The sequence below is a fragment of the Panulirus ornatus genome, chromosome 62 (genome assembly GCF_036320965.1).
Source record: "Panulirus ornatus isolate Po-2019 chromosome 62, ASM3632096v1, whole genome shotgun sequence".
In the NCBI taxonomy this organism is placed as follows: Eukaryota; Metazoa; Arthropoda; class Malacostraca; order Decapoda; family Palinuridae; genus Panulirus; species Panulirus ornatus.
This window is the reverse complement of record NC_092285.1, coordinates 2,805,093-2,830,751: the sequence shown is the minus strand read 5'-3', so window position 1 is coordinate 2,830,751 and position 25,659 is coordinate 2,805,093. Positions and strand designations below refer to the sequence as shown.

The following is a 25,659-nucleotide window of genomic DNA, read 5'->3' as shown; positions in this document are numbered from 1 at the left end:
CTTATCACTTCCCTATTTTGCCTCCTTCACCATTGTTCCAATTTGCTCTTTTTTTTTTCCTCACACTAGTAACATCCTTCCCAAACATCTAATTCTTCCTGAAGTTTACCTGCTCACCCCAACTCATTTGCCCTCTTTTTCAATCCATGCACCATCCTCTTGACCTCCCACTTCTTTCATTTGTGCATAACTGAATCACTTGCACTCCTTCCCTGTAAGTACTTCCCATACACTTCTTCTCTAGCAACTTTACTTTGTCATTCCACCACTCACTTCCATGACTCACTTGCCCATCTCCCACCTTCTGCATGCCTTACACTTGTACATGACAGCACTGCTTCCTTAGGTACCTCCCATTCCTCACCCATTCCCTAGCTTTGTGTACCCTCACCTTTTCCCATCTATTCTCAATATCTTCTCCAAAGTCTCTTTCCTAAGATCACATACTTTCACCACTATCCTCTCACCCACATCATTTAAGATCACATACTTTCACCACTATCCTCTCACCCACATCATTTCCTCTTTTTTGAAAACCACTTCAGATCTTTCCCCTTGCCTCTGCCAGGTAATGATCAGGCATCCCACCAGGTACCCTTCCCAGCACATTTACATTCAAGAGTATATTGACTAGTTTGGAATCCAGTGATTTGGGCTCATAAGTACAGGGAAGCAGTGCAGATGATTGGGAGTTGTACAAGAGAAGGTGGCAAGAGTTCAAGAGGAAAGTGCATGAAAAAGTGGGCAAACAAGAGCTGGGATGAATGATTATTAGTAAACTTCAGGGAGTCCCCCCCCCCCAATCATGGATAAAGATCCACACCAAGGTTGGGCTGTAAGTGAAATAGAGATACAGGAGTGAAAGAAAAAAGAGGAAAAGGGAGATTATTTATGAAGTTTGGAGAAAGTGAAAAATCTTTCTTAGTTATTGAGAAAGACATGAGATGTTAGAGTTATAAAGATTTGAGTTTTAGGGAAAGAAACAGTTTTTATTGGCCCACCCTTGAGTTGCCAATGGCTATGCAGCAATCATGTGACAGCTGCTTGCTGGTTATTGCATGGTCTAGCTAAAGTGTTGGGGCACACAAGTAGCTATCTCTTGGGAATAGAAACCAGAGTAAATACTTATAGAGGAGGGAAGTTGAACCAACATTGTGGCATAGGGCAGTTGAGTCAAGTTTTGAAGTTAGCATGGGAGAGTTAATAAGTCAGACCCCTTTTGACTCAACTCTGTCAGTCAAGGATACAGAGCTAGAATCACCCCAGATGTTGGAGCTGTATTCCATACAGGGATGGAGCATTCTTTTGTATAGACAGAGCAACTGTTAGAAGAAAAGAAATTTCAACATATATATATATATATATATATATATATATATATATATATATATATATATATATATATTCTTTTCTTTTCTTTCAAACTATTTGCCATTTCCCGCATTAGCGAGGTAGCATTAAGAACAGAGGACTGGGCCTTTGAGGGAATACCCTCACCTGGAAATCCTCCCCTCTCGGTTTTTTTTTTTATATATATATATATATATATATATATATATATATATATATATATATATATTTTTTTTTTTTTTTTTTTATACTTTGTCGCTGTCTCCCGCGTTTGCGAGGTAGCACAAGGAAACAGACGAAAGAAATGCCCCCCCCCCCCACACACACACACACACACACACACACACATGTACATACACACGTCCACACACAGGTACAGTAGGGTTGAGGGTCAAGTCAATTGGGAGGTGAGTTTGAATGGAGAAAAACTGGAGGAAGTGAAGTGTTTTAGATATCTGGGAGTGGATCTGTCAGCGGATGGAACCATGGAAGCGGAAGTGGATCATAGGGTGGGGGAGGGGGCGAAAATTTTGGGAGCCTTGAAAAATGTGTGGAAGTCGAGAACATTATCTCGGAAAGCAAAAATGGGTATGTTTGAAGGAATAGTGGTTCCAACAATGCTGTATGGTTGCGAGGCGTGGGCTATGGATAGAGTTGTGCGCAGGAGGATGGATGTGCTGGAAATGAGATGTTTGAGGACAATGTGTGGTGTGAGGTGGTTTGATCGAGTAAGTAACGTAAGGGTAAGAGAGATGTGTGGAAATAAAAAGAGCGTGGTTGAGAGAGCAGAAGAGGGAGTTTTGAAATGGTTTGGGCACATGGAGAGAATGAGTGAGGAAAGATTGACCAAGAGGATATATGTGTCGGAGGTGGAGGGAACGAGGAGAAGAGGGAGACCAAATTGGAGGTGGAAAGATGGAGTGAAAAAGATTTTGTGTGATCGGGGCCTGAACATGCAGGAGGGTGAAAGGAGGGCAAGGAATAGAGTGAATTGGAGCGATGTGGTATACAGGGGTTGACGTGCTGTCAGTGGATTGAATCAAGGCATGTGAAGCGTCTGGGGTAAACCATGTATATATATATATATATATATATATATATATATATATATATATATATGAAATTGAGTGGGAGACGTATAAAAGAATGAGACAGGAGGTCAAGAGAAAGGTGCAAGAGGTGAAAAAAAGGGCAAATGAGAGTTGGGGTGAGAGAGTATTATTAAATTTTAGGGAGAATAAAAAGATGTTCTGGAAGGAGGTAAATAAAGTGCGTAAGACAAGGGAGCAAATGGGAACTTCAGTGAAGGGCGCAAATGGGGAGGTGATAACAAGTAGTGGTGATGTGAGAAGGAGATGGAGTGAGTATTTTGAGGGTTTGTTGAATGTGTTTGATGATAGAGTGGCAGATATAGGGTGTTTTGGTCGAGGTGGTGTGCAAAGTGCGAGGGTTAGGGAAAATGATTTGGTAAACAGAGAAGAGGTAGTAAAAGCTTTGCGGAAGATGAAAGCCGGCAAGGCAGCAGGTTTGGATGGTATTGCAGTGGAATTTATTAAAAAAGGGGGTGACTGTATTGTTGACTGGTTGGTAAGGTTATTTAATGTATGTATGACTCATGGTGAGGTGCCTGAGGATTGGCGGAATGCGTGCATAGTGCCATTGTACAAAGGCAAAGGGGATAAGAGTGAGTGCCCAAATTACAGAGGTATAAGTTTGTTGAGTATTCCTGGCAAATTGTATGGGAGGGTATTGATTGAGAGGGTGAAGGCATGTACAGAGCATCAGATTGGGGAAGAGCAGTGTGGTTTCAGAAGTGGTAGAGGATGTGTGGGTCAGGTGTTTGCTTTGAAGAATGTATGTGAGAAATACTTAGAAAAGCAAATGGATTTGTATGTAGCATTTATGGATCTGGAGAAGGCATATGATAGAGTTGATAGAGATGCTCTGTGGAAGGTATTAAGAATATATGGTGTGGGAGGAAAGTTGTTAGAAGCAGTGAAAAGTTTTTATCGAGGATGTAAGGCATGTGTACGTGTAGGAAGAGAGGAAAGTGATTGGTTCTCAGGGAATGTAGGTTTGCAGCAGGGGTGTGTGATGTCTCCATGGTTGTTTAATTTGTTTATGGATGGGGTTGTTAGGGAGGTGAATGCAAGAGTTTTGGAAAGAGGGGCAAGGATGAAGTCTGTTGGGGATGAGAGAGCTTGGGAAGTGAGTCAGTTGTTGTTCGCTGATGATACAGCGCTGGTGGCGGATTCATGTGAGAAACTGCAGAAGCTGGTGACTGAGTTTGGTAAAGTGTGTGAAAGAAGAAAGTTAAGAGTAAATGTGAATAAGAGCAAGGTTATAAGGTACAGTAGGGTTGAGGGTCAAGTCAATTGGGAGGTGAGTTTGAATGGAGAAAAACTGGAGGAAGTGAAGTGTTTTAGATATCTGGGAGTGGATCTGGCAGCGGATGGAAACATGGAAGCAGAAGTGGATCATAGGGTGGGGGAGGGGGCGAAAATTCTGGGAGCCTTGAAGAATGTGTGGAAGTCGAGAACATTATCTCGGAAAGCAAAAACGGGTATGTTTGAAGGAATAGTGGTTCCAACAATGTTGTATGGTTGCGAGGCGTGGACTATGGATAGAGTTGTGCACAGGAGGATGGATGTGCTGGAAATGAGATGTTTGAGGACAATGTGTGGTGTGAGGTGGTTTGATCGAGTAAGTAACGTAAGGGTAAGAGAGATGTGTGGAAATAAAAAGAGCGTGGTTGAGAGAGCAGAAGAGGGTGTTTTGAAATGGTTTGGTCACATGGAGAGAATGAGTGAGGAAAGATTGACCAAGAGGATATATGTGTCGGAGGTGGAGGGAACGAGAAGAAGAGGGAGACCAAATTGGAGGTGGAAAGATGGAGTGAAAAAGATTTTGTGTGATCGGGGCCTGAACATGCAGGAGGGTGAAAGGAGGGCAAGGAATAGAGTGAATTGGAGCGATGTGGTATACCAGGGTTGACGTGCTGTCAGTGGAGTGAATCAAGGCATGTGAAGCGTCTGGGGTAAACCATGGAAAGCTGTGCAGGTATGTATATTTGCGTGTGTGGACGTATGTATATACATGTGTATGGGGGTGGGTTGGGCCATTTCTTTCGTCTGTTTCCTTGCGCTACCTCGCTAACGCGGGAGACAGCAACAAAGCAAAAAAATATATATATATATATATATATATATATGACTCATGGTGAGGTGCCTGAGGATTGGCGGAATGCGTGCATAGTGCCATTGTACAAAGGCAAAGGGGATAAGAGTGAGTGCTCAAATTACAGAGGTATAAGTTTGTTGAGTATTCCTGGTAAATTATATGGGAGGGTATTGATTGAGAGGGTGAAGGCATGTACAGAGCATCAGATTGGGGTAGAGCAGTGTGGTTTCAGAAGTGGTAGAGGATGTGTGGATCAGGTGTTTGCTTTGAAGAATGTATGTGAGAAATACTTAGAAAAGCAACTGGATTTGTATGTAGCATTTATGTATCTGGAGAAGGCATATGATAGAGTTGATAGAGATGCTCTGTGGAAGGTATTAAGAATATATGGTGTGGGAGGAAAGTTGTTAGAAGCAGTGAAAAGTTTTTATCGAGGATGTAAGGCATGTGTACGTGTAGGAAGAGAGGAAAGTGATTGGTTCTCAGTGAATGTAGGTTTGCGGCAGGGGTGTGTGATGTCTCCATGGTTGTTTAATTTGTTTATGGATGGGGTTGTTAGGGAGGTAAATGCAAGAGTTTTGGAAAGAGGGGCAAGTATGAAGTCTGTTGGGGATGAGAGAGCTTGGGAAGTGAGTCAGTTGTTGTTCGCTGATGATACAGCGCTGGTGGCTGATTCATGTGAGAAACTGCAGAAGCTGGTGACTGAGTTTGGAAAAGTGTGTGGAAGAAGAAAGTTAAGAGTAAATGTGAATAAGAGCAAGGTTATTAGGTACAGTAGGGTTGAGGGTCAAGTCAATTGGGAGGTGAGTTTGAATGGAGAAAAACTGGAGGAAGTGAAGTGTTTTAGATATCTGGGAGTGGATCTGGCAGCGGATGGAACCATGGAAGCGGAAGTGGATCATAGGGTGGGGGAGGGGGCGAAAATCCTGGGGGCCTTGAAGAATGTGTGGAAGTCGAGAACATTATCTCGTAAAGCAAAAATGGGTATGTTTGAAGGAATAGTGGTTCCAACAATGTTGTATGGTTGCGAGGCGTGGGCTATGGATAGAGTTGTGCGCAGGAGGATGGATGTGCTGGAAATGAGATGTTTGAGGACAATGTGTGGTATGAGGTGGTTTGATCGAGTGAGTAACGTAAGGGTAAGAGAGATGTGTGGAAATAAAAGAGCGTGGGTTTAGAAGCAGAAGAGGGTGTTTTGAAGTGGTTTGGGCACATGGAGAGGATGAGTGAGGAAAGATTGACCAAGAGGATATATGTGTCGGAGGTGGAGGGAACAAGGAGAAGAGGGGGACCAAATTGGAGGTGGAAAGATGGAGTGAAAAAGATTTTGTGTGATCGGGGCCTGAACATGCAGGAGGGTGAAAGGAGGGCAAGGAATAGAGTGAATTGGAGCGATGTGGTATACCGGGGCTGACGTGCTGTCAGTGGATTGAAGCAGGGCATGTGAAGCGTCTGGGGTAAACCATGGAAAACTGTGTAGGTATGTATATTTGCGTGTGTGGACGTATGTATATGGATGGGGTTGTTAGGGAGGTAAATGCAAAAGGGTTTTTGGAAAAAGGGGGAATATTAAATCTGTTGGGGATGAGAGAGTTGGGAAATGAGTCAGTTGTTGTTTTGCTGAGATACAGCGTGGTTGGGTGATTTATGTGAAAACTGAGAAGCTGGGTGAAGTTTTTGGAAAAAATGTGTGGAAGAAGAAAGGGGGGGGGTTTTTTAAAGGGAATTTTGAAAAAGGGGCAAGGTTTTTTTAGGGACAGTAGGGTTGAGGGTCAAGTCAATTGGGGAGGGAGTTTTTAATGGGAAAAACTGGAGGAAAATGAAGTGTTTTAGATAATTTTGGGGGTGGATCTGGAAACGGAAGGAAAAATGGAAGCGGGAATGGATCTAGGGGGGGGGGGAGGGGGCGAAAAACCCGGGGCCCCTTTTTTTGAATTGTGGAAGGAAAATTTTTGGGAAAAGACTCATGGTGAGGTGCCTGAGGATTGGCGGAATGCGTGCAAGTGCCATTTACAAAGGCAAAGGGGATAAGAGTGAGTGCCCAAATTACAGAGGTATAAGTTTGTTGAGTATTCCTGGCAAATTGTATGGGAGGGTATTGATTGAGAGGGTGAAGGCATGTACAGAGCATCAGATTGGGGAAGAGCAGTGTGGTTTCAGAAGTGGTAGAGGATGTGTGGATCAGGTGTTTGCTTTGAAGAATGTATGTGAGAAATACTTAGAAAAGCAAATGGATTTGTATGTAGCATTTATGGATCTGGAGAAGGCATATGATAGAGTTGATAGAGATGCTCTGTGGAAGGTATTAAGAATATATGGTGTGGGAGGAAAGTTGTTAGAAGCAGTGAAAAGTTTTTATCGAGGATGTAAGGCATGTGTACGTGTAGGAAGAGAGGAAAGTGATTGGTTCTCAGGGAATGTAGGTTTGCAGCAGGGGTGTGTGATGTCTCCATGGTTGTTTAATTTGTTTATGGATGGGGTTGTTAGGGAGGTGAATGCAAGAGTTTTGGAAAGAGGGGCAAGGATGAAGTCTGTTGGGGATGAGAGAGCTTGGGAAGTGAGTCAGTTGTTGTTCGCTGATGATACAGCGCTGGTGGCGGATTCATGTGAGAAACTGCAGAAGCTGGTGACTGAGTTTGGTAAAGTGTGTGAAAGAAGAAAGTTAAGAGTAAATGTGAATAAGAGCAAGGTTATAAGGTACAGTAGGGTTGAGGGTCAAGTCAATTGGGAGGTGAGTTTGAATGGAGAAAAACTGGAGGAAGTGAAGTGTTTTAGATATCTGGGAGTGGATCTGGCAGCGGATGGAAACATGGAAGCAGAAGTGGATCATAGGGTGGGGGAGGGGGCGAAATTCTGGGAGCCTTGAAGAATGTGTGGAAGTCGAGAACATTATCTCGGAAAGCAAAAACGGGTATGTTTGAAGGAATAGTGGTTCCAACAATGTTGTATGGTTGCGAGGCGTGGACTATGGATAGAGTTGTGCAGAGGAGGATGGATGTGCTGGAAATGAGATGTTTGAGGACAATGTGTGGTGTGAGGTGGTTTGATCGAGTAAGTAACGTAAGGGTAAGAGAGATGTGTGGAAATAAAAAGAGCGTGGTTGAGAGAGCAGAAGAGGGTGTTTTGAAATGGTTTGGTCACATGGAGAGAATGAGTGAGGAAAGATTGACCAAGAGGATATATGTGTCGGAGGTGGAGGGAACGAGAAGAAGAGGGAGACCAAATTGGAGGTGGAAAGATGGAGTGAAAAAGATTTTGTGTGATCGGGGCCTGAACATGCAGGAGGGTGAAAGGAGGGCAAGGAATAGAGTGAATTGGAGCGATGTGGTATACCAGGGTTGACGTGCTGTCAGTGGAGTGAATCAAGGCATGTGAAGCGTCTGGGGTAAACCATGGAAAGCTGTGCAGGTATGTATATTTGCGTGTGTGGACGTATGTATATACATGTGTATGGGGGTGGGTTGGGCCATTTCTTTCGTCTGTTTCCTTGCGCTACCTCGCTAACGCGGGAGACAGCAACAAAGCAAAAAAATATATATATATATATATATATATATATATATATATATATATATATATATATATATATATATGACTCATGGTGAGGTGCCTGAGGATTGGCGGAATGCGTGCATAGTGCCATTGTACAAAGGCAAAGGGGATAAGAGTGAGTGCTCAAATTACAGAGGTATAAGTTTGTTGAGTATTCCTGGTAAATTATATGGGAGGGTATTGATTGAGAGGGTGAAGGCATGTACAGAGCATCAGATTGGGGTAGAGCAGTGTGGTTTCAGAAGTGGTAGAGGATGTGTGGATCAGGTGTTTGCTTTGAAGAATGTATGTGAGAAATACTTAGAAAAGCAACTGGATTTGTATGTAGCATTTATGGATCTGGAGAAGGCATATGATAGAGTTGATAGAGATGCTCTGTGGAAGGTATTAAGAATATATGGTGTGGGAGGAAAGTTGTTAGAAGCAGTGAAAAGTTTTTATCGAGGATGTAAGGCATGTGTACGTGTAGGAAGAGAGGAAAGTGATTGGTTCTCAGTGAATGTAGGTTTGCGGCAGGGGTGTGTGATGTCTCCATGGTTGTTTAATTTGTTTATGGATGGGGTTGTTAGGGAGGTAAATGCAAGAGTTTTGGAAAGAGGGGCAAGTATGAAGTCTGTTGGGGATGAGAGAGCTTGGGAAGTGAGTCAGTTGTTGTTCGCTGATGATACAGCGCTGGTGGCTGATTCATGTGAGAAACTGCAGAAGCTGGTGACTGAGTTTGGAAAGTGTGTGGAAGAAGAAAGTTAAGAGTAAATGTGAATAAGAGCAAGGTTATTAGGTACAGTAGGGTTGAGGGTCAAGTCAATTGGGAGGTGAGTTTGAATGGAGAAAAACTGGAGGAAGTGAAGTGTTTTAGATATCTGGGAGTGGATCTGGCAGCGGATGGAACCATGGAAGCGGAAGTGGATCATAGGGTGGGGGAGGGGGCGAAAATCCTGGGGGCCTTGAAGAATGTGTGGAAGTCGAGAACATTATCTCGTAAAGCAAAAATGGGTATGTTTGAAGGAATAGTGGTTCCAACAATGTTGTATGGTTGCGAGGCGTGGGCTATGGATAGAGTTGTGCGCAGGAGGATGGATGTGCTGGAAATGAGATGTTTGAGGACAATGTGTGGTATGAGGTGGTTTGATCGAGTGAGTAACGTAAGGGTAAGAGAGATGTGTGGAAATAAAAAGAGCGTGGTTGAGAGAGCAGAAGAGGGTGTTTTGAAGTGGTTTGGGCACATGGAGAGGATGAGTGAGGAAAGATTGACCAAGAGGATATATGTGTCGGAGGTGGAGGGAACAAGGAGAAGAGGGGGACCAAATTGGAGGTGGAAAGATGGAGTGAAAAAGATTTTGTGTGATCGGGGCCTGAACATGCAGGAGGGTGAAAGGAGGGCAAGGAATAGAGTGAATTGGAGCGATGTGGTATACCGGGGTTGACGTGCTGTCAGTGGATTGAAGCAGGGCATGTGAAGCGTCTGGGGTAAACCATGGAAAGCTGTGTAGGTATGTATATTTGCGTGTGTGGACGTATGTATATACATGTGTATGGGGGGGGTTGGGCCATTTCTTTCATCTGTTTCCTTGCGCTACCTCGCAAACGCGGGAGACAGCGACAAAGTATAATAAATAAATAGAATAATATATATATATATATAGTTTCTTAGGGGCAGTTTCTATAATGTGGTGTTTCCAAGATAGAGTGGATGTTACAGTAATACCAACTATTTTCATTGAATTAAGAAGTGAAATTATGGAACTGTTGAAATAGAGAAGAAAGTGGTGTAGAATTTTTGAGAGATGGGTAAAAACTTATTCTTAGAGGCATTAAACTAAACCAGATTTTGTCAACTCATCTATGATATCCTGTCCAAGTCTTTGTTTATTGAGATGAGATACAGATCAAATTAGAGAAGAAGGAGCTGAACTGAAGGATGTGAAAAATTGTAGTGCTGAATTATCTGCCTGTGAGTGCTGTGGTAGAAAAAATCTCTGATAAAAAGGAGAAAAAATGTAGGAGACAGGACAGACCCCTGAGGGACACCACTGTTGATGGAGGAAGGAGGAGAGGCTGATCCATCAACAACCACTAAGATAGATTGGCTAGAGAGGAAGCTAGATACAAAGGAATGAAACCAAAAGAGGGGAGTGTAAGAGATGAGATTGTGATGCCACATCCTGTTAAAAGCTTTGGATGTATCAGTGGAAGCTACATAGGATTCCCCAAAATCTGTACTGGGATGATGACCAGACATTAGTTAGACGGAAAAGAATATCACCTGTGGATCTTGCCTTACAGAAGCCATACTGGTTACAAGTGAAAAGTGAGATTCTAGATTTCTGAGGATATGGGAGTTAAGGAGGGATTCAATTTCTTTGGAAATTATTTAAGTTAAAGCAACAGGACAATAGTTAGAGGGGTTAAAGCAGTCTCCCTCCCTAGGGATAGGATGTACCAATGCATCCTTCCAAGAAGAAAGAAAAGTTCTGGTTTTTAAGCAAAAACAGAACAGACGAGCAAGCACAGGTGCAAGTTCAGAGGCATACTCTTTCATTACGTGGTTATGGATGCCTTCAGGGCCATAAGCTTTGCTTATGTTTAGGTAGAGAAATGCTTTTTGAGTTGTTCAAAAAGAGATTACAGAGAAGGGCATTGGATTAGTAACAGGAGAAATGAGAACCATAGAGAGTTGCTTTGCCTATGGGAGAGACAGCTATAGCATCATTAGAATGGAAAAGTGAAGGAAAAGTAGAGGAGCAGAAGATATTAGCTGAAGTCCAGAAACACCTATTTGTGAGTGAAGAGGAAAGGTTATCTCTGCCTTTGAATAAAGGAATGCTTTTTCTCATGATAACATACTTGAAATGATTACATGCAATGATAAATACTGAATGGGAGTTGGAGGAAGGAGAGTTTTTCCAAGCCTGATATGCCTAATCTCTTTCCCAAATGGCCCCAGGACTGGAATGGTTGAACCATGGATTGGGGAAGAAAGGATAAATGCTTCCATTTCCATGACTAAAACCTCTTCCATGCACCCAGGGGAGATAAAAGCATCACCACAGAAGTCAGAAAAGTATTTTTGTAAGTTATTCAAGTCAGCTTTGTTGGTGTACCAATATTTACACTTAGAAGGGGCTGCTGGAGAGGAAGGTTATGTTGAAATAGATATATTTATGAGAGTGTGGTCAGATGAACAAACTGTGGTGAGATTTTATATCCACAGTACGAAGAATTAGAAGTGAAAAACATATCCAGAATATTAGGAGAGTGGTCACAGTGGTCAGGAATATAGGTGGGATGGATGATGATTTACTCAAGATCATGGAGAATGGCAAAGGGGGTTAATAGCTGGAAAAGACAAGAGAACAAATGAGAACATCAGTGAAAGAGTGAAAGGGGCAAAAGGGAAAGTGGTACCAGCTAGCGGTAAGTTGAGATTTATTGAATATTTTGAAAGATTGTTGAATGTTTGGTAATGTGGCAGAAGTAGGGTGTTTGGGTAGGGGAAGTGTGTGAAGTGAGAGTCAAAGGAAGTAGTTTAGTGAAGAGAGAAGAGGTGGTAAGACCCTTGTGTAAGTTGAAATGTGGCAAGGTGGCTGAGTTCACTGTTCTGTTGAATTTCTTAAGAAAGAAGGTGACTGTTTTTGATTGGTTAGTTAGAATTATCAATGTGACTGTTTTTGATTGGTTAGTTAGAATTATCAATGTATGTAGGGATAGTGGTGAGGCACTTGGGGATTGGCGAAATGTATGTATAGTGGCATCGTTTAAAGGCAAAGAGGACAGAGATTGATATTCAGACTACAGAGGTAAAGTTTTGTTGGGTGTTCCTACATTGTTCATGAACAATGTAGATTTAGTCAACAAGCTAAACAGTATCAATGTTAATTTTGATTTCAAACTAGTTAGCTTTGATGTTTCCTCACTTTTCACAAAAGTTCCAGTTGATGACCTTTTAGAATATTTATTTGATGTCTTGGATGATATTCATTTACCTGTTTCAAAGTCTGTTTTCATTGAACTGATGAAATTGGGTATAAAAGAATGTGTATTTCAATTCAATGGAGATTATTATGCTCAAAAATTTGATATGGCAATGGGTAGCCCTCTTTCACCTGTACGAAGTAATCTTTATATGGAATTTTTTGAAACAAAATTACTAAAGGATATCTTGCCTGCTAATGCAATTTGTGTTTGGCCAACAAATGAAAATTTACAAATATTTCTCCCCTTAACAATTTAGTACCTTCCATCAAATTTACTGTAGAAAATGAAAATAATGGTATGTTACTATTTTTAGATTGCATGATCCATAGGCAAGGAAACAAGTTTAAGTTTAGCATATACAGAAAACCTTCCAATGTGCGCTCATATATCCATTATTACTCATCTCAACATGACAGAGTTAAATTATCATCATTTCGATCTATGTTCCCTAGGGCATTACATATTTGCAGTCCAGAGTTTATTGGTGATGAGTTTGAGAAGATATATTCTATTGGATTTAAGTAAAGTACCTTAGATCTTTCATTGATAAATCCCTTAAGTTAGCAAAGAAATCATTTTATAAAGTTGAGCCCAAACCTCCCATTGACACCAAGAATCTTTTAGTTCTCCCTTTTAATAATAATTTCACTTTACTTCCCATGTTGCTTACATCCTTTAATGTAAATGTTGCCTTCAGCAACAATAATACTATAAAGAATATCTTAATCAGGAATTCACCAGAAAATTCTCTTGGATGCATCTATAAAGTGCCATGTGGAAATTGTGATAAATTTTATGTTGGTCAGACTGGTAAGGACCTTTCTGTTAGACTTGAGCAACATAAATATAGTATAAGAACGGGACAAGAATCATATGCCTTGTTTAATCACGTTAAAAACTATGATCATTGTATTGACTGGAGTAATGCCATCTCAGTTATTAACTCTAACTCTATTACCATGAGAAATATCTTTGAATCATCTATTATTAAATACACAAAGAATTAATATATCGATGGTCTATACAAATTAGATAACTTTATTGTTGAAGAAATATCTTTGAATCTTCTATTGTTAAATACACAAAGAATTATAATCTGAATATTAGTGATGGTCTATACAAATTAGATAACTTTATTGTTGATGAATTTGTAAAATGATAAGTTTATGAATGCTGGTTGTATGTCTTGGACAATTGCATGTTTACTAAATGGCGTCCTAGCTTCGTCTCTTCGATGTATATCAACTGACTTATATTTCTCTCTTGTGTCTCCCCTGATGATGTGATTATTACACGAAAGTGCACTTGGGAACTTATCGTGTTTCATATTGCATGGACTCATAGGAATATCTTGATCACGTGCAAAATTGTAATCCTTTCCAACCAAATTGGAGGTGGAAAGATGGAGTGAAAAAGATTTTGTGTGATCGGGGCCTGAACATGCAGGAGGGTGAAAGGAGGGCAAGGAATAGAGTGAATTGGAGCGATGTGGTATACCGGGGTTGACGTGCTGTCAGTGGATTGAATCAAGGCATGTGAAGCGTCTGGGGTAAACCATGGAAAGCTGTGTAGGTATGTATATTTGCGTGTGTGGACGTATGTATATACATGTGTATGGGGGTGGGTTGGGCCATTTCTTTCGTCTGTTTCCTTGCGCTACCTCGCAAACGCGCGAGACAGCAAAAAAAAATAATATATATATATATATATATATATATATCTTTTCTTTTCTTTCATACTATTCGCCATTTCCCGCGATAGCGAGGTAGCGTTAAGAACAGAGGACTGGGCCTTTGAGAGAATATTCTCACCTGACCCACTTCTCTGTTACTTCTTTTGGAAAAAAAAAAAAAGAAAAATGAGAGGGGAGGATTTCCAGCCCCCCGCTCCCTTCCCTTTTAGTCGCCTTCTACGACACGCAGGGAATACGTGGGAAGTATTCTTTCTCCCCTATCCCCAGGGATAAAATATATATATATATATATATATATATATATATATATATATATATATATATATATATACATATATATATATATGACCGACAGCCACGGAGTGGCATGAAGAGCACCAGCACACACCGGGCACTATGTTAAAACGTTAATGCAGACAACGTAAAATCCCAGCTGTCGCAAATCACGGTCTCATTCACGGCGAAGGCTCGGCGTCCATGTAAACGGTCCAGTGTGGGACTCTCGTCCAGTCAACGGTCTAGGGAGTAGTCAGATCCCGCGTGGTTCAGCTTACTCTGTAGGCAGCAGTATTATCTAAACCAATCAAGCGTGGAGGAATATGAACACAATATAGCGCAAATGAACGGCGCTCTCAGATATATATATATATATTATATATATATATATATATATATATATATATATATATATATATATATATATATATATATATATATATATATATTGTATTAACTTTCTAAAATGGGAAACAGAAGAAGGAGTCACGCGGGGAGAGATCATCCTCCTCGAAGGCTCAGAGTGGGGTGCCTAAATGTGTGTGGATGTAACCAAGATGTGAAAAAAGGAGAGATAGGTAGTATGTTTGAGGAAAGGAACCTGGATGTTTTGGCTCTGAGTGAAACGAAGCTCAAGGGTAAAGGGGAAGAGTGGTTTGGAAATGTCTGGGGAGTGAAGTCAGGGGTTAGTGAGAGGACAAGAGCAAGGGAAGGAGTAGCAATACTCCTGAAACAGGAGTTGTGGGAGTATGTGATAGAATGTAAGAAAGTAAATTCTCGATTGATATGGGTAAAATTGAAAGTTGATGGAGAGAGGTGGGTGATTATTGGTGCATATGCACCTGGGCATGAGAAGAAAGATCATGAGAGGCAAGTGTTTTGGGAGCAGCTGAATGAGTGTGTTAGCGGTTTTGATGCACGAGACCGGGTTATAGTGATGGGTGATATGAATGCAAAGGTGAGTAATGTGGCAGTTGAGGGAATAATTGGTATACATGGGGTGTTCAGTGTTGTAAATGGAAATGGTGAAGAGCTTGTAGATTTATGTGCTGAAAAAGGACTGATGATTGGGAATACCTGGTTTAAAAAGCGAGATATACATAAGTATACTTATGTAAGTAGGAGAGATGGCCAGAGAGCGTTATTGGATTACGTGTTAATTGACAGGCGTGCGAAAGAGAGACTTTTGGATGTTAATGTGCTGAGAGGTGCAACTGGAGGGATGTCTGATCATTATCTTGTGGAGGCTAAGGTGAAGATTAGTATGGGTTTTCAGAAAAGAGGAGTGAATGTTGGGGTGAAGAAGGTGGTGAGAGTAAGTGAGCTTGTGAAGGAGACCTGTGTGGGGAAGTACCAGGAGAGACTGTGTACAGAATGGAAAAAGGTGAGAACAATGGAAGTAAGGGGAGTGGGGGAGGAATGGGATGTATTTAGGGAATCAGTGATGGATTGCGCAAAAGATGCTTGTGGCATGAGAAGAGTGGGAGGTGGGCTGTTTAGAAAGGGTAGTGAGTGGTGGGATGAAGAAGTAAGAGTATTAGTGAAAGAGAAGAGAGAGGCATTTGGACGATTTTTGCAGGGAAAAAATGCAATTGAGTGGGAGAAGTATAAAAGAAAGAGACAGGAGGTCAAGAGAAAGGTGCAAGAGGTGAAAAAAAGGGCAAATGAGAGTTGGGGTGAGAGACTATCAGTAAATTTTAGGGAGAATAAAAAGATGTTCTGGAAGGAGGTAAATAGGGTGCGTAAGACAAGGGAGCAAATGGGAACTTCAGTGAAGGGCGTAAATGGGGAGGTGATAACAAGTAGTGGTGATGTGAGAAGGAGATGGAATGAGTATTTTGAAGGTTTGTTGAATGTGTCTGATGACAGAGTGGCAGATATAGGGTGTTTTGGTCGAGGTGGTGTGCAAAGTGAGAGGGTTAGGGAAAATGATTTGGTAAACAGAGAAGAGGTAGTAAAAGCTTTGCGGAAGATGAAAGCCGGCAAGGCAGCAGGTTTGGATGGTATTGCAGTGGAATTTATTAAAAAAGGGGGTGACTGTATTGTTGACTGGTTGGTAAGGTTATTTAATGTATGTATGACTCATGGTGAGGTGCCTGAGGATTGGCGGAATGCGTGCATAGTGCCATTGTACAAAGGCAAAGGGGATAAGAGTGAGTGCTCAAATTACAGAGGTATAAGTTTGTTGAGTATTCCTGGTAAATTATATGGGAGGGTATTGATTGAGAGGGTGAAGGCATGTACAGGGCATCAGATTGGGGAAGAGCAGTGCGGTTTCAGAAGTGGTAGAGGATGTGTGGATCAGGTGTTTGCTTTGAAGAATGTATGTGAGAAATACTTAGAAAAGCAAATGGATTTGTATGTAGCATTTATGGATCTGGAGAAGGCATATGATAGAGTTGATAGAGATGCTCTGTGGAAGGTATTAAGAATATATGGTGTGGGAGGCAAGTTGTTAGAAGCAGTGAAAAGTTTTTATCGAGGATGTAAGGCATGTGTACGTGTAGGAAGAGAGGAAAGTGATTGGTTCTCAGTGAATGTAGGTTTGCGGCAGGGGTGTGTGATGTCTCCATGGTTGTTTAATTTGTTTATGGATGGGGTTGTTAGGGAGGTAAATGCAAGAGTCCTGGAAAGAGGGGCAAGTATGAAGTCTGTTGGGGATGAGAGAGCTTGGGAAGTGAGTCAGTTGTTGTTCGCTGATGATACAGCGCTGGTGGCTGATTCATGTGAGAAACTGCAGAAGCTGGTGACTGAGTTTGGTAAAGTGTGTGGAAGAAGAAAGTTAAGAGTAAATGTGAATAAGAGCAAGGTTATTAGGTACAGTAGGGTTGAGGGTCAAGTCAATTGGGAGGTGAGTTTGAATGGAGAAAAACTGGAGGAAGTGAAGTGTTTTAGATATCTGGGAGTGGATCTGTCAGCAGATGGAACCATGGAAGCGGAAGTGGATCATAGGGTGGGGGAGGGGGCGAAAATTTTGGGAGCCTTGAAAAATGTGTGGAAGTCGAGAACATTATCTCAGAAAGCAAAAATGGGTATGTTTGAAGGAATAGTGGTTCCAACAATGTTGTATGGTTGCGAGGCGTGGGCTATGGATAGAGTTGTGCGCAGGAGGATGGATGTGCTGGAAATGAGATGTTTGAAGACAATGTGTGGTGTGAGGTGGTTTGATCGAGTAAGTAACGTAAGGGTAAGAGAGATGTGTGGAAATAAAAAGAGCGTGGTTGAGAGAGCAGAAGAGGGTGTTTTGAAATGGTTTGGGCACATGGAGAGAATGAGTGAGGAAAGATTGACCAAGAGGATATATGTGTCGGAGGTGGAGGGAACGAGGAGAAGAGGGAGACCAAATTGGAGGTGGAAAGATGGAGTGAAAAAGATTTTGTGTGATCGGGGCCTGAACATGCAGGAGGGTGAAAGGAGGGCAAGGAATAGAGTGAATTGGAGCGATGTGGTATACAGGGGTTGACGTGCTGTCAGTGGAGTGAATCAAGGCATGTGAAGCGTCTGGGGTAAACCATGGAAAGCTGTGTAGGTATGTATATTTGCGTGTGTGGACGTGTGTATGTACATGTGTATGGGGGGGGTTGGGCCATTTCTTTCGTCTGTTATATATATATATATATATATATATATATATATATATATATATATATATATATATATATATATATCCCTGGGGATAGGGGATTAAGAATACTTCCCACGTATTCCCTGCGTGTCGTAGAAGGCGACTAAAGGGGGAGAGATTGGGGGGCTGGAAATCCTCCCCTCTTGTTTTTTTCTTTAATTTTCCAAAAGAAGGAACAGAGGGGGCCAGGTGAGGATATTCCAAAAAAGGCCCAGTCCTCTGTTCTTAACGCTACCTCGCTAATGCGGGAAATGGCGAATAGTTTAAAAGAAAGATATATATATATATATATATATATATATATATATATATATATATATTTTTCTTTTTTTTGTGCTTTGTCGCTGTCTCCCGCGTTTGCGAGGTAGCGCAAGGAAACAAACGAAAGAAATGGCCCAACCCACCCCCATACACATGTATATACATACGTCCACACACACAAATATACATACCTACACAGCTTTCCATGGTTTACCCCAGACGCTTCACATGCCTTGATTCAATCCACTGACAGCACGTCAACCCCGGTATACCACATCGATCCAATTCACTCTATTCCTTGCCCTCCTTTCACCCTCCTGCATGTTCAGGCCCCGATCACACAAAATCTTTTTCACTCCATCTTTCCACCTCCGACACATATATCCTCTTGGTCAATCTTTCCTCACTCATTCTCTCCATGTGCCCAAACCATTTCAAAATACCCTCTTCTGCTCTCTCAACCACGCTCTTTTTATTTCCACACATCTCTCTTACCCTTACGTTACTTACTCGATCAAACCACCTCACACCACACATTGTCCTCAAACATCTCATTTCCAGCACATCCATCCTCCTGCACACAACTCTATCCATAGCCCACGCCTCGCAACCATACAACATCGTTGGAACCACTATTCCTTCAAACATACCCATTTTTGCTTTCCGAGATAATTTTCCCCCCGCTTCCACACATTTCAAGGCTCCCAAAATTTTTCCCCCCCCTCCCCCAAACCCCATTTATCCACTTCCGCTTCCATGGTTCCATCCGCTACAGATCCCACTCCCAGATATCAAAAAAACTTCACTTCCTCCAGTTTTTCTCCATTCAAACTCACCTCCCAATTGACTTGACCCTCAACCCCACTGTACCTAATAACCTTGCTCTTTTTTCACATATATATATTTTTTTTTTTTTTTTTCAAACTATTTGCCATTTCCCGCTGTTAGCGAGGTAGCGTTAAGAACAGAGAACTGGGCCACTGAGGAAATATCCCCACCTGGCCCCTTCTCTTTTTCCTTCTTTTGGAAAATTAAAAAAAATTGAGAGGGGAGGATTTCCACCCCCCGCTCCCTCCCCTTTTAGTCGCCTTCTACGACACGCATGGGAATACGTGGGAAGTATTCTTTCTCCCCTATATATATATATATATATATATATATACATATATATATATATATATATATAAATATATATATATATATATTTATATATATATATATATGCAAGAGGTGAAAAAAAGGGCAAATGAGAGTTGGGGTGAAGAGTATCATTAAATTTTAGGGAGAATAAAAAGATGTTCTGGAAGGAGGTAAATAAAGTGCATAAGACAAGGGAGCAAATGGGAACTTCAGTGAAGGGCGCAAATGGGGAGGTGATAACAAGTAGTGGTGATGTGAGAAGGAGATGGAGTGAGTATTTTGAAGGTTTGTTGAATGTGTTTGATGATAGAGTGGCAGATATAGGGTGTTTTGGTCGAGGTGGTGTGAAAAAGTGAGAGGGTTAGGGAAAATGATTTGGTAAACAGAGAAGAGGTAGTGAAAGCTTTGCGGAAGATGAAAGCCGGCAAGGCAGCAGGTTTGGATGGTATTGCAGTGGAATTTATTAAAAAAGGGGGTGACTGTATTGTTGACTGGTTGGTAAGGTTATTTAATGTATGTATGACTCATGGTGAGGTGCCTGAGGATTGGCGGAATGCGTGCATAGTGGAAGGCATGTGAAGCGTCTGGGGTAAACCATGGAAAGCTGTGTAGGTATGTATATTTGCGTGTGTGGACGTATGTATATACATGTGTATGGGGGGGGGGTTGGGCCATTTCTTTCGTCTGTTTCCTTGCGCTACCTCGCAAACGCGGGAGACAGCGACAAAGTATAATATATGAATAAGTAAATAAATATATATATATATATATATATATATATATATATATATATATATATATATATATATATATATATATTTTTTTTTTTTAATTGTCGCTGTCTCCCGTGTTTGCGAGGTAGCGCAAGGAAACAGACGAAAGAAATGGCCCAACCCCCCCCCATACACATGTATATACATACGTCCACACACGCAAATATACATACCTACACAGCTTTCCATGGTTTACCCCAGACGCTTCACATGCCTTGATTCAATCCACTGACAGCACGTCAGCCCCGGTATACCACATCGCTCCAATTCACTCTATTCCTTGCCCTCCTTTCACCCTCCTGCATGTTCAGGCCCCGATCACACAAAATCTTTTTCACTCCATCTTTCCACCTCCAATTTGGTCTCCCTCTTCTCCTTGTTCCCTCCACCTCCGACACATATATCCTCTTGGTCAATCTTTCCTCACTCATCCTCTCTATGTGCCCAAACCACTTCAAAACACCCTCTTCTGCTCTCTCAACCACGCTCTTTTTATTTCCACACATCTCTCTTACCCTTACGTTACTCACTCGATCAAACCACCTCACACCACACATTGTCCTCAAACATCTCATTTCCAGCACATCCATCCTCCTGCGCACAACTCTATCCATAGCCCACGCCTCGCAACCATACAACATTGTTGGAACCACTATTCCTTCAAACATACCCATTTTTGCTTTCCGAGATAATGTTCTCGACTTCCACACATTCTTCAAGGCCCCCAGAATTTTCGCCCCCTCCCCCACCCTATGATCCACTTCCGCTTCCATGGTTCCATCTGCTGCCAGATCCACTCCCAGATATCTAAAACACTTCACTTCCTCCAGTTTTTCTCCATTCAAACTCACCTCCCAATTGACTTGACCCTCAACCCTACTGTACCTAATAACCTTGCTCTTATTCACATTTACTCTTAACTTTCTTCTTCCACACACTTTACCAAACTCAGTCACCAGCTTCTGCAGTTTCACACATGAATCAGCCACCAGTGCTGTGTCATCAGCGAACAACAACTGACTCACTTCCCAAGCTCTCTCATCCCCAACAGACTTCATACTTGCCCCTCTTTCCAAAACTCTTGCATTTACCTCCCTAACATCCCCATCCATAAACAAATTAAACAACCATGGAGACATCACACACCCCTGCCGCAAACCTACATTCACTGAGAACCAATCACTTTCCTCTCTTCCTACACGTACACATGCCTTACATCCTCGATAAAAACTTTTCACTGCTTCTAACAACTTTCCTCCCACACCATATATTCTTAATACCTTCCACAGAGCATCTCTATCAACTCTATCATATGCCTTCTCCAGATCCATAAATGCTACATACAAATCCATTTGCTTTTCTAAGTATTTCTCACATACATTCTTCAAAGCAAACACCTGATCCACACATCCTCTACCACTTCTGAAACCACACTGCTCTTCCCCAATCTGATGCTCTGTACATGCCTTCACCCTCTCAATTAATACCCTCCCATATAATTTACCAGGAATACTCAACAAACTTATACCTCTGTAATTTGAGCACTCACTCTTATCCCCTTTGCCTTTGTACAATGGCACTATGCACGCATTCCGCCAATCCTCAGGCACCTCACCATGAGTCATACATACATTAAATAACCTTACCAACCAGTCAACAATACAGTTACCCCCTTTTTTAATAAATTATATATATATATATATATATATATATATATATATATATATATATATATATATATATATATATATATATATATATCTTCTCTTTCTTTTTGCTTTGTCACTGTCTCCCGCGTTTGCGAGGTAGCGCAAGGAAACAGATGAAAGAAATGGCCCAACCCCCCCCCATACACATGTATATACATACGTCCACACACGCAAATATACATACCTACACAGCTTTCCATGGTTTACCCCAGACGCTTCACATGCCTTGATTCAATCCACTGACAGCACGTCAACCCCGGTATACCACATCGCTCCAATTCACTCTATTCCTTGCCCTCCTTTCACCCTCCTGCATGTTCAGGCCCCGATCACACAAAATCTTTTTCACTCCATCTTTCCACCTCCAATTTGGTCTCCCTCTTCTCCTCGTTCCCTCCACCTCCGACACATATATCCTCTTGGTCAATCTTTCCTCACTCATTCTCTCCATGTGACCAAACCATTTCAAAACACCCTCTTCTGCTCTCTCAATCACGCTCTTTTTATTTCCACACATCTCTCTTACCCTTACGTTACTTACTCGATCAAACCACCTCACACCACTTATTGTCCTCAAACATCTCATTTCCAGCACATCCATCCTCCTGCGCACAACTCTATCCATAGTCCACGCCTTGCAACCATACTACATTGTTGGAACCACTATTCCTTCAAACATACCCATTTTTGCTTTCCGAGATAATGTTCTCGACTTCCACACATTTTTCAAGGCTCCCAGAATTTTCACCCCCTCCCTCACCCTGTGATCCACTTCCGCTTCCATGGTTCCATCCGCTGCCAGATCCACTCCCAGATATCTAAAACACTTCACTTCCTCCAGTTTTTCTCCATTCAAACTCACCTCCCAATTGACTTGACCCTCAACACTACTGTACCTAATAACCTTGCTCTTATTCACATTTACTCTTAACATTCTTCTTTCACACAGCCCTTGTGCAAGAGGCAGGCATGCTAACCGCTAGGCTAAGTCCCTTAGCCTAGCGGTTAGCATGCCTGCCTCTTGCACAAGGGGTCCCAGGTTCGATCCTGGCTGATGGAGCTTTGTATGTTCTATGAAGGTGCGCGTTCATATACACTTTATTCGTATGTATATGTATATATATATATATATATATATATATATATATAGATATATATATATATATATATATATATATATATATATATATATATATATATATATATATATTTTTTTTTTTTTTTTTCTCAAACTATTCGCCATTTCCCGCGTTAGCGAGGTAGCGTTAAGAACAGAGAACTGGGCCACTGAGGGAATGTCCTCACCTTGCCCCCTTCTCTGTTCCTTCTTTTGGAAAATTAAAAAAAATTGAGAGGGGAGGATTTCCAGCCCCCCGCTCCCTCCCCTTTTAGTCGCCTTCTACGTCACGCAGGGAATATGTGGGAAGTATTCTTTCTCCCCTATCCCCAGGGATAATATATATATATATATATATATATATATATATATATATATATATATATATCTTCTTTTCTGAAAACCCATACAAATCTTCACCTTATCCTCCACAAGATAATGATCAGACATCCCTCCAGTTGCACCTCTCAGCACATTAACATCCAAAAGTCTCCCTTTCGCGCCTGTCAATTAACACGTAATCCAATAACGCTCTCTGGCCATCTCTCCTACTTACATACGTATACTTATGTATATCTCACTTTTTATACCAGGTATTCCCAATCACCAGTCCTTTTTCAGCACATAAATCTACAAGCACTTCACCATTTCCATTTACAACACTGAACACCCCATGTATACCAATTATTCCCTCAACTGCCACATTACTCACCTTTGCATTCAAATCACCCATCACTATAACCCGGTCTCGTGCATCAAAACCACTAACACACTCATTCAGCTGCTCCCAAAACACTTGCCTCTCATGATCTTTCTTCTCATGCCCAGGTGCATATGCACCAATAATCACCCATCTCTCTCCATCAACTTTCAGTTTTACCCATATTAATCAAGAATTTACTTTCTTACATTCTATTACATACTCCCACAACTCCCGTTTCAGGAGTACTGCAACTCCTTCCCTTGCTCTTGTCCTCTCACTAACCCCTGACTTTACTCCCAAGACATTCCCAAACCACTCTTCCCCTTTACCCTTGAGCTTCGTTTCACTCAGAGCCAAAACATCCAGGTTCCTTTCCTCAAACATACTACCTATCTCTCCCTTTTTCACATCTTGGTTACATCCACACACATTTAGACACCCCAGTCTGAGCCTTCGAGGAGGATGAGCACTCCCCGCGTGACTCCTTCTTCTGTTTCCCATTTTAGAAAGTTAAAAAAAATACAAGGAGGGGAGGATTTCTGGCCCCCCGCTCCTGTCCCCTCTAGTCGCCTTCAACGACACGCGAGGAATGCGTGGGAAGTATTCTTTCACCCCTATCCCCAGGGATAATATATATATATATTTATTTTATTTATGGTGACTGAGTTTGGTAAAGTTTGTGGAAGAAGAAAGTTAAGAGTAAATGTGAATAAGAGCAAGGTTATTAGGTACAGTAGGGTTGAGGGTCAAGTCAATTGGGAGGTGAGTTTGAATGGAGAAAAACTGGAGGAAGTGAAGTGTTTTAGATATCTGGGAGTGGATCTGGCAGCGGATGGAACCATGGAAGCGGAAGTGGATCATAGGGTGGGGGAGGGGGCGAAAATTCTGGGGGCCTTGAAGAATGTGTGGAAGTCGAGAACATTATCTCGGAAAGCAAAAATGGGTATGTTTGAAGGAATAGTGGTTCCAACAATGTTGTATGGTTGCGAGGCGTGGGCTATGGATAGAGTGTTGCGCAGGAGGATGGATGTGCTGGAAATGAGATGTTTGAGGACAATGTGTGGTGTGAGGTGGTTTGATCGAGTGAGTAACGTAAGGGTAAGAGAGATGTGTGGAAATAAAAAGAGCGTGGTTGAGAGGGCAGAAGAGGGTGTTTTGAAATGGTTTGGGCACATGGAGAGAATGAGTGAGGAAAGATTGACCAAGAGGATATATGTGTCGGAGGTGGAGGGAACGAGGAGAAGAGGGAGACCAAATTGGAGGTGGAAAGATGGAGTGAAAAAGATTTCATGTGATCGGGGCCTGAACATGCAGGAGGGTGAAAGGAGGGCAAGGAATAGAGTGAATTGGAGCGATGTGGTATACCGGGGTTGACGTGCTGTCAGTGGACTGAATCAAGGCATGTGAAGCGTCTGGGGTAAACCATGGAAAGCTGTGTAGGTATGTATATTTGCGTGTGTGGACGTATGTATATACATGGGTATGGGGGTGGGTTGGGCCATTTCTTTCGTCTGTTTCCTTGCGCTACCTCGCAAACGCGGGAGACAGCGACAAAGTATAAAAAAAATATATATATATATATATATATATATATATATATATATATATATATATATATATATATATATATATATGTATAAGTTGAAATGTATAGGTATGTATATGCGCGTATATGGACGTGTTTATGTGGATGGGTTGTGCCATTCTTTTGTCTGTTTCCTTGTGCTACCTCACTAATGCGGGAGACAGCGATAAAGCATAATGAAATAGAATAATGTATTATTATACTTAATCGCCGGCTCCCGCGTTAGTGAGGTAACACGAGGAAACAGAAGAACGAATGGCCCAACCTACCCACATACACGTTTATATATTTATATATTTATTATACTTAGTTGCTGTCTTCTGTGTTGTGAGGTAGCGTAAGGAAACAGACGAAAGAATGACCCAACCCACCCACATACACAAGCATATACATAAATGCCCACACACACACATATACATATCTATACATTTCAATGTATACATACATATACATACACAGAGTTTTGGAGAGAGGGGCAAGTATGCAGTCTGTTGTGGATGAGAGGGGAGGCTGAAGCGCTACCGCCTGCCACGCAGGGGTTGTGGGTTCAATCCTGGCTGTTTTAGGTTTGTATGTTCTATGATATACACATATACATGCATATAATTACACATACATACACATATACATATATGAACATGTACATATTCATACTTGCCTTCATCCATTTCAGGCACTACCCCACATCACAGGAAACATATACTTGATCGCTGCTTCCCG

At 41.7% G+C, this 25,659-nt stretch overlaps 1 protein-coding gene across 7 annotated transcripts in view; it reads left to right on the top strand.

The window, feature by feature from the left end:
* LOC139745683 (serine/threonine-protein phosphatase 2A 56 kDa regulatory subunit delta isoform-like) overlaps nucleotides 1–25,659 on the top strand; it is a 187,419-nt gene that overhangs the window by 10,755 nt on the left and 151,005 nt on the right. The window lies entirely within an intron of this gene.